This window comes from Cebidichthys violaceus, unplaced genomic scaffold, assembly GCF_023349555.1.
Source record: "Cebidichthys violaceus isolate CVI_PGR_0920_01 unplaced genomic scaffold, fCebVio1.0.p SCAF_28, whole genome shotgun sequence".
NCBI classification, from domain to species: Eukaryota; Metazoa; Chordata; class Actinopteri; order Perciformes; family Stichaeidae; genus Cebidichthys; species Cebidichthys violaceus.
In genome coordinates, this window is record NW_027176461.1 from 3310351 (window position 1) to 3325772 (window position 15422).

The 15422-nt window shown below is 45.9% G+C and overlaps 1 protein-coding gene across 1 annotated transcript in view; it reads left to right on the forward strand.

The window, feature by feature from the left end:
• Positions 1-4901: 4901 nt before the first annotated feature.
• LOC137880492 (rho guanine nucleotide exchange factor TIAM2-like) overlaps positions 4902-15422 on the forward strand; it is a gene marked incomplete at its 3' end in the record, with an annotated part of 45027 nt that continues 34506 nt past the window's right edge. The window contains exon 1 of the mRNA XM_068721893.1: positions 4902-5573. The remainder of the gene's footprint in view (positions 5574-15422) is intronic.

Sequence of the window (15422 nt, forward strand, 5' to 3'; positions counted from 1 at the left end):
GTGTGGGAACATTACCTTGTGGATTGGCGGAGGGCAAATCACAGTCCTGATGGAGAGCCCATTTGTTTCTAACACCTTCGATATTATGCTGGGGAGCCACCAAGGCCACCAATATCACAATCATAGCTACATTAATAGGCGACAAAGTTATTGTGTGGTTGAATGATGCAATTAGAGAATGCAATTAACACGTTTGTCATAGCCTTCAACTTTCTGCTCCGGGCTGTTTGTGTCTGAATTGTGTAGCTTGTTTTCAGTTTGTCTGTCGTCCTTATTAAATTAGAATGAGCAGAATTTAGCTTCAGCGCAGCCCAATACAAATCACATTACACTTCAGAGTGAATGATTGCATTTGGCTCATTGGAATCAGCCGTTGCCATTTTTTTTTTACTGAATAGAGCTTTTGCTGTTCAACGTACGATTGTTGCCTTGTAGTATGTTATTCTCATTTGACTCAATTTTTTGCTTCTGATAACTCAATCAAGTGTCCCTGTGTTTTCTCTGGATTCCCCTCCACTGGCTGCAAAGCAGCGGTTGCAGTCACTCGACCAGGCGTTAAGGGATTTGAAGCAGCTTAAATTGTCATGCCAGCCCACAGCTACAGACTGCTTCTTCCCTTATTCTCTTTCTGTGAGTCTATAAAAGACAAGACATGTCCAGTCCTGATCTTCCTCTCACAAAGTAATCTCCCCAAAGTCTTTCAATCATTTATATCCTTTCCTCTTTCATGTGGGACATACTTGGCTACTTACATACTCTCAACTTTGTCATTGTCAAGTCTGCCCTACATTCTGTGAAAGAAGATGTAAAAATGGGCCCTCGTGTGTTTTCTTGGGTGCATTTTTAGATGGAGGTCTGATGTCGCGCTGACCGCACGTTGAGCTGTCCATCATCAGTACATTGGTCCTATTTTTCTTTTCCGTCTTTGGACATGGTGCTACTGTGTGCCAGACTTGACACTGCCTGATTGGAGGACAAACATGTTTTTATTTGTAGGACAGGCGATTTTCTTGTCAGTCACTTCAGATTCATTCACTTTAATAACCAGAGAGAAAACCCAGGCAGCTGGATGTGTTTGAGCTAATGTAGGTGGGCAATGTTGCCTCAGAGGAATTGGTAAAAGTTAGAAATTCTGTGCAGGAGAGACATAAGGGCTTCCAGGGATGAAGAAAAGACTGATCGCTGAGTTTTCTTCGTGTAGCGCTGTCGCCTTGAGGGATTTGGTATAGAACAGATTTCCCACACAACACAAAACAGATGCTCGTATGTATCCACAAAGCTTATCTGAGCAAGCAAGCATTGGGTTATACCATAAACTGAATATACTGTATGTTGAGTGAACACATTAATACAGTGATGTGATGATAAATCCACATCCTGTTTCATGTACTGCATTGAATGCTAATGCTAAATAGACCGCTAAATTAAAGGGAATAGAACCACTACCTAATTCTAATGTTGTGATTTGATTGTTGCTGGTGCTTATCTGACGGCACTTGTGTGCATTTGGCATAAAAAGGCAAAATGTGAATCGTGACATAAGGCAGCTATCACATTCTACCTCTCCTGCTGTAACATGACAGAATACTAAAGTTTTAATGTGTTTTCCAACCTTTTGTGGTTAGTGACCCCCTCCACATAGGTTGTATATTTGTTCCAGTTCAACCAAGGACTTCAATAAAGATTTAGATCAGATTTAAATAAAGAGAAAATTGCAAAGACAAATGATCAAAACAAACACAACAAGTATTGTGTAGCTCAAACGCCTGAGCCCTCAGGTTTAGCTTGTGAATCGGTCTAGGGTCCAAAAGGTTAAGGGGGCTCTTGACCCCTAGTCTAGGAGCTACTGTGGTTTTGTTTGGTACATGCTCTATTAATTGATGCTGCACAATTTAGAAACTGCTTCTCCCTTCCCTTCTGTCTCTTGCTTCCATCAACTTTTTTTGTGTGAACTTCCTGCTCAATCCGGTTCTTGCAGACTCATGGCCTCGGGTGCTTTTTATTTACCAGAATTTATTTTCAACAGGTGCAGCCTCGCTTGCCTTTTTTTTCTTCTTTTCTTTCTCTTAGCTCAATCTTTGTTTTACAGCCCCATCCTGCCATTCATCAAATGGCCGTCTCAGAATCTTTTCTCCATATACAGGGACACAAAAACCTAATTCAACTGCCCACTCTATCACACCATTGTGACAGTTTCTTCACCTAGAACTCAACTAATCAACAGCTCAAGCACACCCTGTCCCCCCCTCGCCCCCTTCCTGCTCTCTGTTGCTCTCCCTCTCCTCTCAGTAATGACATATCCGTGTGGCAGACAGGCAGTCAGACAGACAGATGATGCAGTGTGTGGGGGACAGATCCATCACACAGGTAGTTTCCTCACTCCAATACATCTATTCAGGTTTATATACCCTCTGATGGCAGGCGCAGGTCGCTCTGTCAAGCATCTACCTGCTCCGTCAGCCATCATCTGTAACTTCTACTGCTGGATTTATTTCTGCACAAAATGAAACCGCGGCGGATGTTTCTGCTGAGTAATTTCCACAGCGCTACAGTTCAAGGAATTTGTTCAAAAGGCCATTGTGTACGATTTTTCTTCCTAATAGAATTACAGTATAGGGTCTGAGGATTTTATCGAAACACTAATGAAATCACATGTTGGCCTACAGGAAGGTAAATCAGTGGCTCTTAAGTGCTCCGTCTGTCCTTTTCGAGACCTGAATAACACTGGCGCGAGAGGTTGGCTGCTGTGACGCACAGTTCACTCGTTGTCACCATTGATTTCTCATTAGTTAGGCCCTTTAGGAGTCTGCAAGTTATCACTTTGATCAGATCTGTCGCGTTCAATTAAAAGCCTTTCTGAAATGGCCTGTCTTACCTTTATCTTCACTCGTACCCCCCCCCCCCATCTTTTGTGTGTATAGATTTCCTTTGTCTATTGTGTAGGCTGCAGTCGCCCCTTTTCTGCATTTGCGGGCGCTTTAATGTTGGCTGCTGTAAACAGGAACAAGTAAGGAGTTGTTTGAGGGTGTGGCGGGAGAGTGTCTGATTATAGCCCTCCCTCTGTCTCACACCGTATGACAAAAAAACACATCTCCCCCTCCAGACAGCCGCAGAGCACCTTCCTGCACCAGCCTGCCAGCCTTTGAAACGACTGTACGAGACATTTTCTCTCGCAGCCACAGCGAGTCATTAAAGGCTACATGACAAATGAGCGCGGTAATAACGTGTGGACGCTGAACAGGCCGGCCCTCGTACAGTGGTAGTAATGTCACATCGGCACAATGGGCAGTAGTGAGGAGGGTGAGAAAATCACTTAGCAGGGGATCTACACCCCCCCCCCCCCCCACCCCCCCACCCCTTTCCTATTCTCACATACAGTAACACACACTCACATACAATTACTATGACGATCCTATTAGAGTGACCGTAATGGCAGGACAAAGTGTGACTGGACTGGAGGTGTTGAGCAGCCTTGTTTAAGAGGAAGGAGAAGGTGCTGAGGTGTTGATAACTGTGAGGGTATGTGTGTGAGCACATACCTGTCTGCCTATCCTATACAATATTTGTTTTGCGTCAGCAGAATAAAAAGAAAATACTGGCAGAGCTCGCTGTTTTTTTTTTTTCTGCTCGCTGTTGTTGTTTTGAAGCAATAAACTGGCAATGCCAATATTTCTGCCATCACTGGTCCTCTTAACGGTTCGTCTACGAGTTCCTGGGAAAGGCCTGGTCGGGGTCGTTGTCTGGTGTCAGGCCGACAGACAGAAAGGGATGATGGGTGGCAGGATGTCTGTCAGAGCCAATTATGTTTAATCAGATACCGAGTGACCAGAGCTCCTGAAAGCTGCCAGATGACGCAGAGAGCATCCATGTGGCCAGAATATATCCAGAATGCTGCGCTGAACATTACATGCTAGGGTGGGGATATGTAGCACGTCATTGGTAACACCCAGTTTGCACTATGGATCATTGCAGTTGATTTGGGCTAACTGGAGCTGAATAGAGAGGCGGCTTCTTATGCAGACAGGTCTTCCGTGATGAAAGGAGGAGAGTGTTACTGTATCTGTAGCAACAATGGGAAGCAGAGAGATTGGCATCTCCATTCAGACCCTACTGCAGCAGCTGTAAAGAGGCTGATATGCAGATTAGATGGGTCTGGTCGAGCCCGACACGCCTGGCCAAAGAGCCACATTACGAAACACAAGGCTGGACTGGGGTTTACGAGCACTGCCAGGGAGATTGCAGGAAGGTAGGCCTGGCCATCGCAGCTGTGTTATCAGGGAGTGAAGGCATTTGGATTTGCATGACTGAGAATGATAGAGAGAATCATAAAGAGAGGGGTGAATACTGAAACGTTAGGCCCAAGAATAACAATGACTATTCTCTTCACTGGCACGCTGTGCGATTATTGTATGAGGAGACCAAACCGGTTTCCTGTCATGCATGCTTATCAGTTCATTAGTCCATGTGACAGACAGGGCTGTTGGTGTTATGCAAAATATGCTCACCTCGTTCACCTTAGCAAGCCAAAAAACCAAACAGCTAGCTGGGAACCTAAGGGCAACGTTTTAGGTCAAGGGCTGCCAAATCCTCATTGGGCTACAGATCCAAATTCAATAAATAATCCTAAATTAGATGCATGTATGGTGGGTTAAAATATAAATTAAAAAAATCACACGTTGATATTCTGTCTGTACAAACTTGCCATCTGCTCATATCTGCGAGGATCCACATGGACTGTACGCACCTTCAAATATGTGTGAACGCGTCCATGTGGCAGATATTTAGTGTAGTATGAACACAACTGCGTGCACATCTACTGTCAATTTCCCTTTTTTGGACTCCATCTGCGCCTTAACTGGTTTAAAGCGATACTCCAGCTATTTTATAAGCAGCATAAGCAGCAGAGGCTGCGATACGGCATACGGTCCAAAAACACTGGATCCTACATTTCCCATGATGCAACTCGATAGCTCATCAAACACCCTTGCCTCCTAAATACCAATTTATTTTAAACCCCCACACCTCCAGTTTGTAAAAGCAAACTTTTTTTAAAATTAAAATATTAAGTCTCACGCAAAGTATAACCCTGATGACATCATCGCCATCACATGGAAAACTGAACTTTATGTATAAAAGTGCTCCTTTAATTTAACTTAAGGACCCTGACATCTCCACGAATGACCCCCTAAAAAGGTCCACGAACCACTGTTTTGCAACCCCTAGATGACCGTGTTCTATCATGCATTGAGATACACTTCCGATTAATCCCCTGGCGCTCCGCGTTGCACCGAAGAACACGGCCATCCCCCCTCTCACAGTCCGTCGGAAGGAGGAGTTTAACCCCACATTGCCTGGGAGGAGTTCCGCGGTCTCTTGGCGCTCCGTCCCAGGAACGTTTGCTCCGGGAGCAGAGGAATCGTGGAAGTACACTTCAACAAATTCCCGATTTGCATGTTTATGCTCAATGCAACGACGTTATTTAATTATTTTTTAGCGGTCTCGAAGAAGAAGAAGAAGAAGGAAGCACGTGAATGCTGCGAGAAGTATGTTTCACCAGAGGACACGTTAGCCGGGTGAGTTGCAGGAGAACTTACTTCCCAGTCATGTTGGTTTTTAAAAGGACTCCGCTGCGCTTTGTCCGCTCTCCAACAGCACGCGACGATAAGCGGGACAATCGCAGTGAAGTTTGTCTGATGACTAAAAGTTTGCGGTTGTTTGTGTGGGCGCTGATATTCAGTTCACCGGTGACCTCTCATTGGTTGGTAGTAAACATCGCTGCAGCAGCTGTGACTGAAATCACTGAACACAAACCTATAAAAACACAATCGTTTCATGGTGAAATGCGTTTTATTGTAGCCGACACTATGAGCCACTGCAAAAAAAAAAAAAAAAAAGTAGAGTAGTTAAGAATGACCGCCCTCTTTATAATCACAATGTCAGATATAAGAACTGCAATATCTGTTATTACGTCTTGTTTGCTGTGAAACACACTTTGTTATGATACATGAAGTAATATGCATCCTGTCAGCAGCTCAGCTGTGGGAAATGAATCAAACCTCCAAACCAAAGGTGTCTGGGTGTCACTCCAATGACACAATAGATCACTTGAGTGTGGATGTTCAACATGTAGCCCGCAGTAGTGGGCCCCCGTCTACTCATTGCTTCTCATTCTTCCTTCTGATTTATGAACTGAGAGATTGGGAGCGTTGGCCATTCCACTAAATGCTGGGGTATATGCTCCGCCGTTGTGTTTGGATGTGATTTACATTTCGGCTTGTATTGTGTCGTGTGGCCGTGTGCTGGGGTGGAAGGGCTCTCCAGTCGCATACAGAGGCAACAAAAGGGCCCAGAGACCCCTGGAGGGAAGGGCCCGCCCAGAGAAAACAGACCCCAGCAGCAAGAGGGAAGGGCTGGGCACGCCTTTTGGCATGGTTGGCCCTCTTGTCATGGAAACCCCACGCGGGAAACTGTCAGTCTCACTGTCCCGCTACCTTTGCACTGTTGCCGTGGAGGGTTTCGTGGTAATAAAACACAGGCTAATGTTTGACTCGCAGAGGCTGGGCCAGCGTGGTTATCGATCCGTCTAGTTCAAGTTAAGTCGTAAGGAAATGCTATCTTTATGGCAGTTAATGGGTTTAATGCTTATTGAATGATGGATAAAATGAGTGGATGCACTGCAAATGGCTTCTAATCATTTACTTGGATCATATTTATCCAGGAATTAGGCTCAGCCCAACATGAGCGCAGGAGAAAAGAATGTCTCGTTTATTTCTTTGGGCTGTGTGATGGGTTTATATTTTAGGGCCCCCCCCCCCCCCCTCGCCTGTTTAATGGACTCTACAGAAATAGATATTTAGTTACATAATTATTGCTGTTCTCTTGTGTGCACTCTGTTTTTTTGGGAGGATTTCTTTTGGAGGCCAGTAACAAAATCGCCGGGTCAGAAGCCATGGCACCGCATGCATGTTTTGGCCTTTTTATGTTTAACATTTTTGCGGCGAAGAAATCCTCAACCACGAGGAACGTTCTGTTTTTACTATTCTGTTTCTCCCCGGGTCGGGACGGGGTCCTGAACCGGAGTGATACTGATGGAGTGTGGCCCGTAATTTCCTTTTTGAATGGAAAACACAATGCTTTTTTTCCATTTGTCGCACAAGTTGCGAGTTATGGCTTTCAGCTGGCTGGAACGTCGGTTTGTCAAAGTTGTTTACCAGTGACAAACAGGAAGCGTAACGCTACCCTGGGTGGCACGGAGTCCCTTCACGGCCATCTGCTGCTCATCTCTTGTCTAATTTAAGTTGACGGTCTCAGTAACATCGTGACACGGTGACGTAATCGCCACAAAAGACTTCCCTCTTCATGAAACCGTTTTGAAGTCAGTTGATATACGATGTGGGACTTTGGAGCTATGTAAAGAAGAGTCATTTGACTGATAATCTGATGCTCTGTGTGAACAGCAGCCTTCATCAAGTGAGGAATTTCTTCTCCTCTCCGCAGGCCATTTGAACGGCTGTGTGTGAGCGCCCCGTTGTTGTTAATTCTGAAGCACTCTGGCCGAGAAACGCCAATGTTTCATGTCTTCTCCCCGGCGCATTTTTCTCCATATAAGGTGGCGGTGCATGTGACTTATCAGGCACGGGTAACATCTGTGCTTATTGTCACACGGGGATGAAGGCCTTCTACTGTCTCTAGGTAGAGAGGCACTGCAGGGGGAAACCACAGGGGCTCCACATGACTCGGTGCGTCTTTGAAACAAAAGGATCCGAAATGGATCACAACTTTTCTCTTTTTTGTCCACTTCTCAGCATTCCCTCGATTACAATGTCCTCTCCTCTGCTTCGGTGTGGACAGTCCCGTCAGGCAAGCATAATGGTGGCCTGCGTGTTTCTATTTCTTACATCTGTGGTTGAGATTATATTCGGCTTTCAAAGCGTTTGCTGGTAGCGTACGGCCAAGCCGTGTCTGGAGTGGTTGCTATAAAAAGCAGGTGAACTAAAAGCTGCCGTTGACAGCATCCTGGCCGAGACTTCTCATTTGCTACCGCACTCATGGAGGCGCCAACCAAAAGACACATGGCTGGCTGTGACCCCTTTCCTGGGTGCACACAAGTACGGGTCAAAGAGCTATCGCCAACCCAACGTTGACATTACCCGTCCTGGGTTGTAGCGGCAGTTCGGACCAAAATAAAAACTGAACCCTGTGACTAACAAACGGACGAAAAAAAGACTGTGTACCTTCTGTGCTGCATAATTCAGTGATTCTGAATTTAACTTGTTTTGCTGTGGCTTCTTGGTTGGCGGACAGGCACACACACACACACACACACACACACACACACACACACACACACACACACACACACACCCATCCACTTTGAGGGATTTGTTCAGTCAGCTGCACTTTGTGTATCTGCTCCAACACAAGATCCCCTGCTCTTCTGCACAAACGGGAACCTTCTGTCCAGCTCAGCAGAGCGACTTGGTCTCATCCAGCTGAACCGATGCGCCCATTCACGCTCCTCTTAACCGCCAGACCTCTAAACGGGATTAATGCATAGGTCTAAATTGGATTGCGGCCCTTCTGGGGTCACCTGCTAAAGAATGGCTTTGCAAATTAAATGAAGATTAAATGGTGGCGGGCGCTTTTACAATGTGTCAAACGGGGTAATGGATTAAGAGTTAGGTGCGGGTGATTGGGGGTGTAGGCGAAGAAACGAGCGTGGTAGCTCTTTAAACAAGCGCCACACGACTTCACTTGTGAGTAAGACTTTCATTAACCCCAGAGGAATCACTGCTAGGGATGCCATTACCATTCTTTTCTTGATGGTCGTATAAATCATATGGCGAAAAAAGGTGTGCATGAGGCAAAAATGCCCCCATGGCAGCAATTGAGTAGCAGTGCATGTAGACTGCATGCAATACATCAGTCTGGGAAAAAGGTGCTGCCTCGGCAATTTGAGCCCGACCACGTGATTTACAAGTCCTGGATGTACAAGAAGTAGTTTGATTATCCAATTGTATAAACAATGAAGCGGAGCGGACAAGTAGTATTTGGCACAAAGGCTATTTGCTGGCGTATTGATCTGCGTATGAGACTTGGTAAGCTAGACCACATCCAGCTGCTATCGAGAGGAGTGTGTGTGTGTGATCCTTTATGCTCAAACCATGTTCTCTGAGCACGTGGCTGCTGTGTGTAAAATACTGTTTGAACCTTTTTGATTATAAACTCGAGCTGGAATCGGTCGAGTTGCATCACGTCTCCGTCGTCTGTATGTGCAAGACATCTGTGTTTCTTACTCCTTCAAAAGACGGCACGCGTTGGCCCACGCTTCCGCCGATCAATAGCCCTGTTGAATAGGAAACACCCCCAATTCTGCACCCCCCCCCTCCTTGGGTGTAGGCCTACTTACCGGTCAATCCTAATAACAATAGAAATTGAGATTGATCTGCCCTACCTCGGCCCAGTAGCCATAAGGTCTTCCTTGCTATCCTTGCCCTATTGGAAAGGCAAACACAGCTGGTGCTACAGACCAAAGTGCTCGCTGCTTGGATGTTCAGTTGGCGCCATGTGACTTGTGTGTTGACCCCCCCCCCATGATGGATGGAGCAAATACTGGGTACACAATTACTCCAGCACATGCCACCTGCTCATCAGTGGGTGGAGTTTGACTTTCCTTTTGTCTCTGATGGAGCCCACAAACTTCTGATGTATCGTGGACAGCACCTCAAGCTAGGCGATTGATTCTGCTAATGTATTCAGAATCATCTGATAAATAATTGAAGCTGCGTTCGTGTCTTTGAACTGCGTGGTATTAATTGTGCCAGATCTCTCTGCTTTTTTTTTTATAGTTAATTGGATAACAAGTCTCTGCATCCCCGTGGCCTGATCATTATCCCATCAGGACGGGATTCTTCTGAATGAAGAGAAATGATGAATCTTGGTACCACACTTTTTATAAAGGGCAGGTGGGAAGAGTGTTGGGATGTGCACAAATCTATCACTGACCACACGTGGATCCAGCTGTGTCCAATAGTCCATTCATCATCGTCTACCGTTGGCACCAATATATCCGTCATCACAACACAAAATTCCCACAAGATATTGATGTTGTTCCCCTTCTGTTGCTTGCTCAGGAGCTCGCTCCACTGAACTGCGCTGGGCATGACGCGCCCATATCTGCACAGTTTCCTGGGCTTCGTATCGGACACGAGGTGCATTGGGGAGGATTCTTTGGCAACCGGTATGTTTGTTGTTATGTTAAGGGTCATTTTCAGGCTCATTAGTGCTCCTCGCGCTGTCCAGCCCCCCTCCCTGCTTCAGCAGTATGCGGTTTGATCTCCGAGCAAGATAAACTCTTTTCTCCACTTCTCAGTCTCCGGGCTCCGTCATGTTGGCTCAGTCATTTGGCGTCCAGCCAGCGCAAACAGAGGCAGGGTCCTAATTGCTTTAGGTCATCGGCAATCCTGGCATCCACTCAGTGAATACGCTCAATTAAAGCTTTCTTGAAAAAACGCTTTTCTCCAAAGAGGTAAATGTATCCAAAAGACCCCGTTTCCCGGGGCGATATCATCGTCAAGGCTTATTTGGCTGACAGACCTCAGCTGTCAGACGGTAGAGGATGTAAAGAACGTCAAGATAAGAGCAAAGAAACTGTAGTTTTAGGAACGTTTTTATCCGTTTAATCATTCTTTGCAGGCTACGCCTCTGTGAAATGGCAACAAAAGGGTATAATATGCATCACGTCCTCGAACTAAGGGAAGCCAAGTGGTTTATCGGCCAGGCTACAGTAGGAGAACCTGTTTCTGTGTGTGTGTGTGTGTGTGTGTGTGTGTGTTTGAGTGGGTGAGTGTGTGGCCTTGCTTATTTTTACAGCACCCTCTGGATGCCCGAAGATCGACTCGCAGTTCTCCATTTCTCACCACGGTCGTCTTGGGTTTCCTCCTCGCCCAGAAAAAACGTCCAGCTTCACTTTTCTCTGCTCTCTCCAAAACACGACCTCCGCTTGGCTGTTACGCAAGAGCTGTTTGACCCAGAGTTCGCTCTCTCTGGCCCAGGGGGGAACAACTTGCTCACACTCCATGCCACCGTGGCCGCACGGTGCACGGCTCGGCTGGTTTTCACAGTCGATGGGCGGCAGGTGCGACGGACAGTCGAGACTTTTCCACCCAGCCAGCTTTGTACAATCCGTGTCCTTGTAATCATTGTTGCCTCCCAGTTCTGCCACATCAAACATGCCATCAACTCACCCCCATTGCACAAGAGCACAGCATTTATACAAAGTCAAGAAGGTCGGCCTTATCGCCAGGCAGGTCCCTCCATGGGTTGATGCCAAGTCAAGCGGATTACGCGGGAGTGCGGGTCGCTGCTCAGCTTGTTGCGACCCGGGACAGTCCTGCAATATTAATGCGTCTTCTTCTTCAAACGGTGTTAGCAGCGGGCTCTCATAAATGCCACTTTTTAAAAGTTTGATCAGTCTCTGGGTTCACAGTCATGTCAGAGGATTGGAAAAAGAAAACTTGCCAGTTGCCACTCACAGAATATCAATGCAATGGTACTGAGACTCTAAGCCGCATGGGATGACAGTAGAGAGGAGATGGAGGGCGACCGGTTCACACGTGTGTGTGTGTGTGTGTGTGTGTGTGTGTGTGTGTGTGTGTATATATATATATGGGGGATACCAGAGGCTATTACTGTAGTTTGACATTCAGCTGTCATTGGAGAGGCTGACTCCTAATGTGTCTGCAGCTCGATCCTAATGTTATTAAAGGTGCTGGAGCCAAGAAAATGTGAACTGCTTGGTTTATAGACTTCAACTAATATGTTGCTGGTCCCTCTGTCCAAGCACTACGACTTTGATCGTTTATCAGAGGGTCAAAGCAACACTGCAATATGTTTTAAGGGTGCTGAAAGGCAGATTTTGTTTTTTTTTTTGTTGACAAAGCTAGGCTAGCTGTTTCCCCCTGCTTCCAGTCTTTAAGCTAAGCTACGCGAACCCTATCCTGCCTCAAGCTTCTATAAATCTTCTCATCTAACTCTAGACTCAAAAGCCAATAAGCATATCCCTTTTGAAGGGAATACCAATTAATATCAATAGCCATAGTGTGAAATCAAAACACTTTTTTTGCGCATAAAATTGGACAAAAAAAAAAGCCTGGATATGTGACTGCAAAATGAAAACAGCGGATGACTTTTGTCCTTTTGGTTGGACTTTGTGAGCTTCGCTGCACACTGAGCCCACCTCTCTTAGCCATCATGGCTAGGACGTAGCAAGCTAGCACTAGCTACCCAAGTATGGGTCATCTCACTCAACCCCTCAAACCTCCCCGGTGGTTCGACCCACTCAACAGGACCGTCGTTGGCATTTCCACACGGATCTCCCTGGATGTGGCCGATGATGTGATCGTGCAGCGGCTACAGTTTAGACTGGCTCTCTGTGGTGAGCGGGGAACGACTGACTCACAGCTACAAGGGATGTGCACATCCCCTTTGTTTGTGTGTGTGTGTGTGTGTGTGTGTGTGTGTGTGTGTGTGTGTGTGTGTGTGTGTGTGTGCGCATATGAGAAAATCACTGTACAAGTATGTGGGGCCAGTGTGGCGCACATGTTGTATAGCAGCTCTTGCATTCTTTCGAGTTGAATAACAAGAACTGTGTTACACGGGCATAACTCTCTCAAAGCCTTCGTCCTCCATGTCGATGGAGTAACCGTGTGTGAACCGCCTGTTGGATGAAAGTTTTGATCCCGACCTCATCTGCTTTCATGATATGAATCCTTCTAGCATATCAAAGAATAAGAAAGAAAAAAAAAAAAACACCTTTTCAGAGCACTTTTCTTCCCCTTTTCACATCCTCATTGATATTCGCCTTGCATTTGACAGGATGGGGTGTAAAGTGAAAGCGCACAGCGGTGAAGTCATTCATTATAAATCATTTCCCTCCTTGGAGGGTGAAATCATTTATTCACAGCCTCATGGGGTTAGTAATCCAAGGAGCACGCCCTGACTGGTGACTAATAGGTGGCTAATGTCGCTGACTTTGGTGTCTAGGTTATTGCAATTCATTTTCTCTCTCTTAATATCAAAAGCACTAGAAGCTTAATTTCACTTATTTGGCCTCGGGTACCAATGCTCGAGCTTGGACAGTTTTCAGCAACTGTTGCCAATTCTCTCAGTTCAAATGTCTGTCTCTGCCCGGCAGAGAGTCTTAACTGTAAAAGAATGACTTTAATAACGGTGATGTTTTCCTGAAGCTATTTTGAAAACCACCCATGTCTTAGTAATTTTATGTGTGTGTGTTTTGAGTGAGCGAGCGGTTTTGTCTCCAGCAGCAAGCCCTGTGGTCTGCTCGCGTGGAGCCATCGGCCTCACTGGAAACTTGTGGTTGCCTTTTTCTTTCTTTCTTTTTTTTAACACTAATAACAATATTATACAGTGCACAAGTTCGTACTGGCGTGCCCAGGCTCAAACTAATAAAAAACAATGTTGAGAAATGCCAGGAACTGGGGTTTCCTGACAGTTAGATGATTGTTGCTGTACTTACACAGTCGGCTTGTATTATTCGCCTCATCCATCATTTCTCTCTGTATTCTTTCCTTTCACTTGATGAATTATATGTTAATTTTTCCTTGTAGCTGATGACATTTTGAATTGAGATGTTGAAGCCTTAATCAACACATTTCAACCTATTGGTTTTTCAATGGAATCCAAAAGAGAAAGTAGACCATTAGTCACTGGGCAGCTTTTCTGAATGATGATAGTGTGTGTGTGTCTGTGTGTGTGTGTGTGTGTGTGTGTGTGTGTGTGTGTGTGTGTCTCTCTATCTCTAAGGGGGGATTGCCTAAGTGCTCATATTTGGTTCCAGACATGCCTTCTGCTTTTACTAATAATCATGCTATCATAAAATGCTACAGGGTTTCTGAGCCAACAAGCATTTTAACAAGCTGGAAGACTGCACTCATTCTTTCCGATCTCTTCCCGGCATCCATATCATCATGCTTAATGTCTGGGCCGTTTTTGGCACCCTGTGCGCTACACTTTGGCTAGCCACAGGAGTCCAAGGCCATGGTACGTTCATACAGAGCTTGAGTTCAGCATCCTCTTCTATATGCTGTATGAAGGGGTACATCAGAGCCACTTTGATGTAGACAAAGCAGACTCTGCAGACAAGTCGGGTCGAGTTGGATTGTTTACACCGCTATTCGTCTCTGTGGTCACGATTGCTGTTCAAAGTGGGTTGCAGTGCAGTGAGTATTGTCAGAACAGCCCCGTTCGCTATTCTTTTGTTATTACCTCGCCTGGGTGGCGGCGCTTTCTCTCGATCGTTCAGTTGGAGGATAATCTGTGAATTTCTCCGGCAACTTTCCTTCCGCCATTCTCCTCCCTTTTTTTTTTTTCCATACCTTCCTCTCATTTGGTGTGGGCGGAGCCGTTTTCCGAATCTTCACCCGTAATAAGAGAAACAGTGGATGGATTGTTGTCAGCCGTTTGCCTCAAGGGTTAAGTCTCCATCTCCATTCGCTCTAAGCCCGCCCCTGCTTAGGAGGAGAGGGCCGTGAATAAATACCACCCTTGTCCTCTCATAATGGGACAGCTTGACCTTCTGTGGCCTCTGCCGGTGGGAGCATCTGCCTGTCGATTCCACCGGCCCGTCCTGTGGGACACCGCCGGGCAGTCACATCTGCCCTGTGAGCTGTAATTCAATTGGTGGAGGAATTTATTTTACAGAATGAAAATTAAATACCGGCCTATAACTCTTTTTTTCTTTTTTTTTTTTTTTGATGACACATGAAGATGCCCGTCGGCTCAAATATGCTGTTGATTTACAGCCTGTGATGGTGTGAAAGTGCTTGTTTCTCTCTGGGCACTGTGCATGACGACTGCATAATGAGCGCGGCCCTCATTGACATTCTTGAGCCTCCCTATATGGATGGGATAATAATGAGTTTGGCAGGGGCCTTAATTTAATCATGTCGGTAAAAGCGGTGCACATGTGGCACAGCTGCTAGCGCTTAGCCGACTCTCGCCATGCCCTTTTTTAGATGAGGTGCCATTCGGTGCCCACATCGGCTTGTCTCCGTCTTATCAGTCTTTATGAAACGCATTCCTTACTGAAAAGGATTTGCAGAGCCGGACAAAGGAGTTTGTTTTGCAAAGATTTATTTATTTTATTTTTTTTGCCGCAATGGCTTTAGCTCACGTGCCCCTGAATCCGCGTGACTAGAGAAACTGGTTCGGGAGTTCTTCCTGCAGGTCAGTCTTTGTTGTCGCGTTTATTTAACTTTCCCACTCAAGCACAGAACTGCGTTCTATTGTCGAGCACCTGTTCTGGATTATAGCTCGATAACGGCTAATCGCTAATTTCTTGTGATTATTCAACGGTGAAATGTAATCTCACCGTTGCCATTTGGGGTTCTTCTGTTTCCACT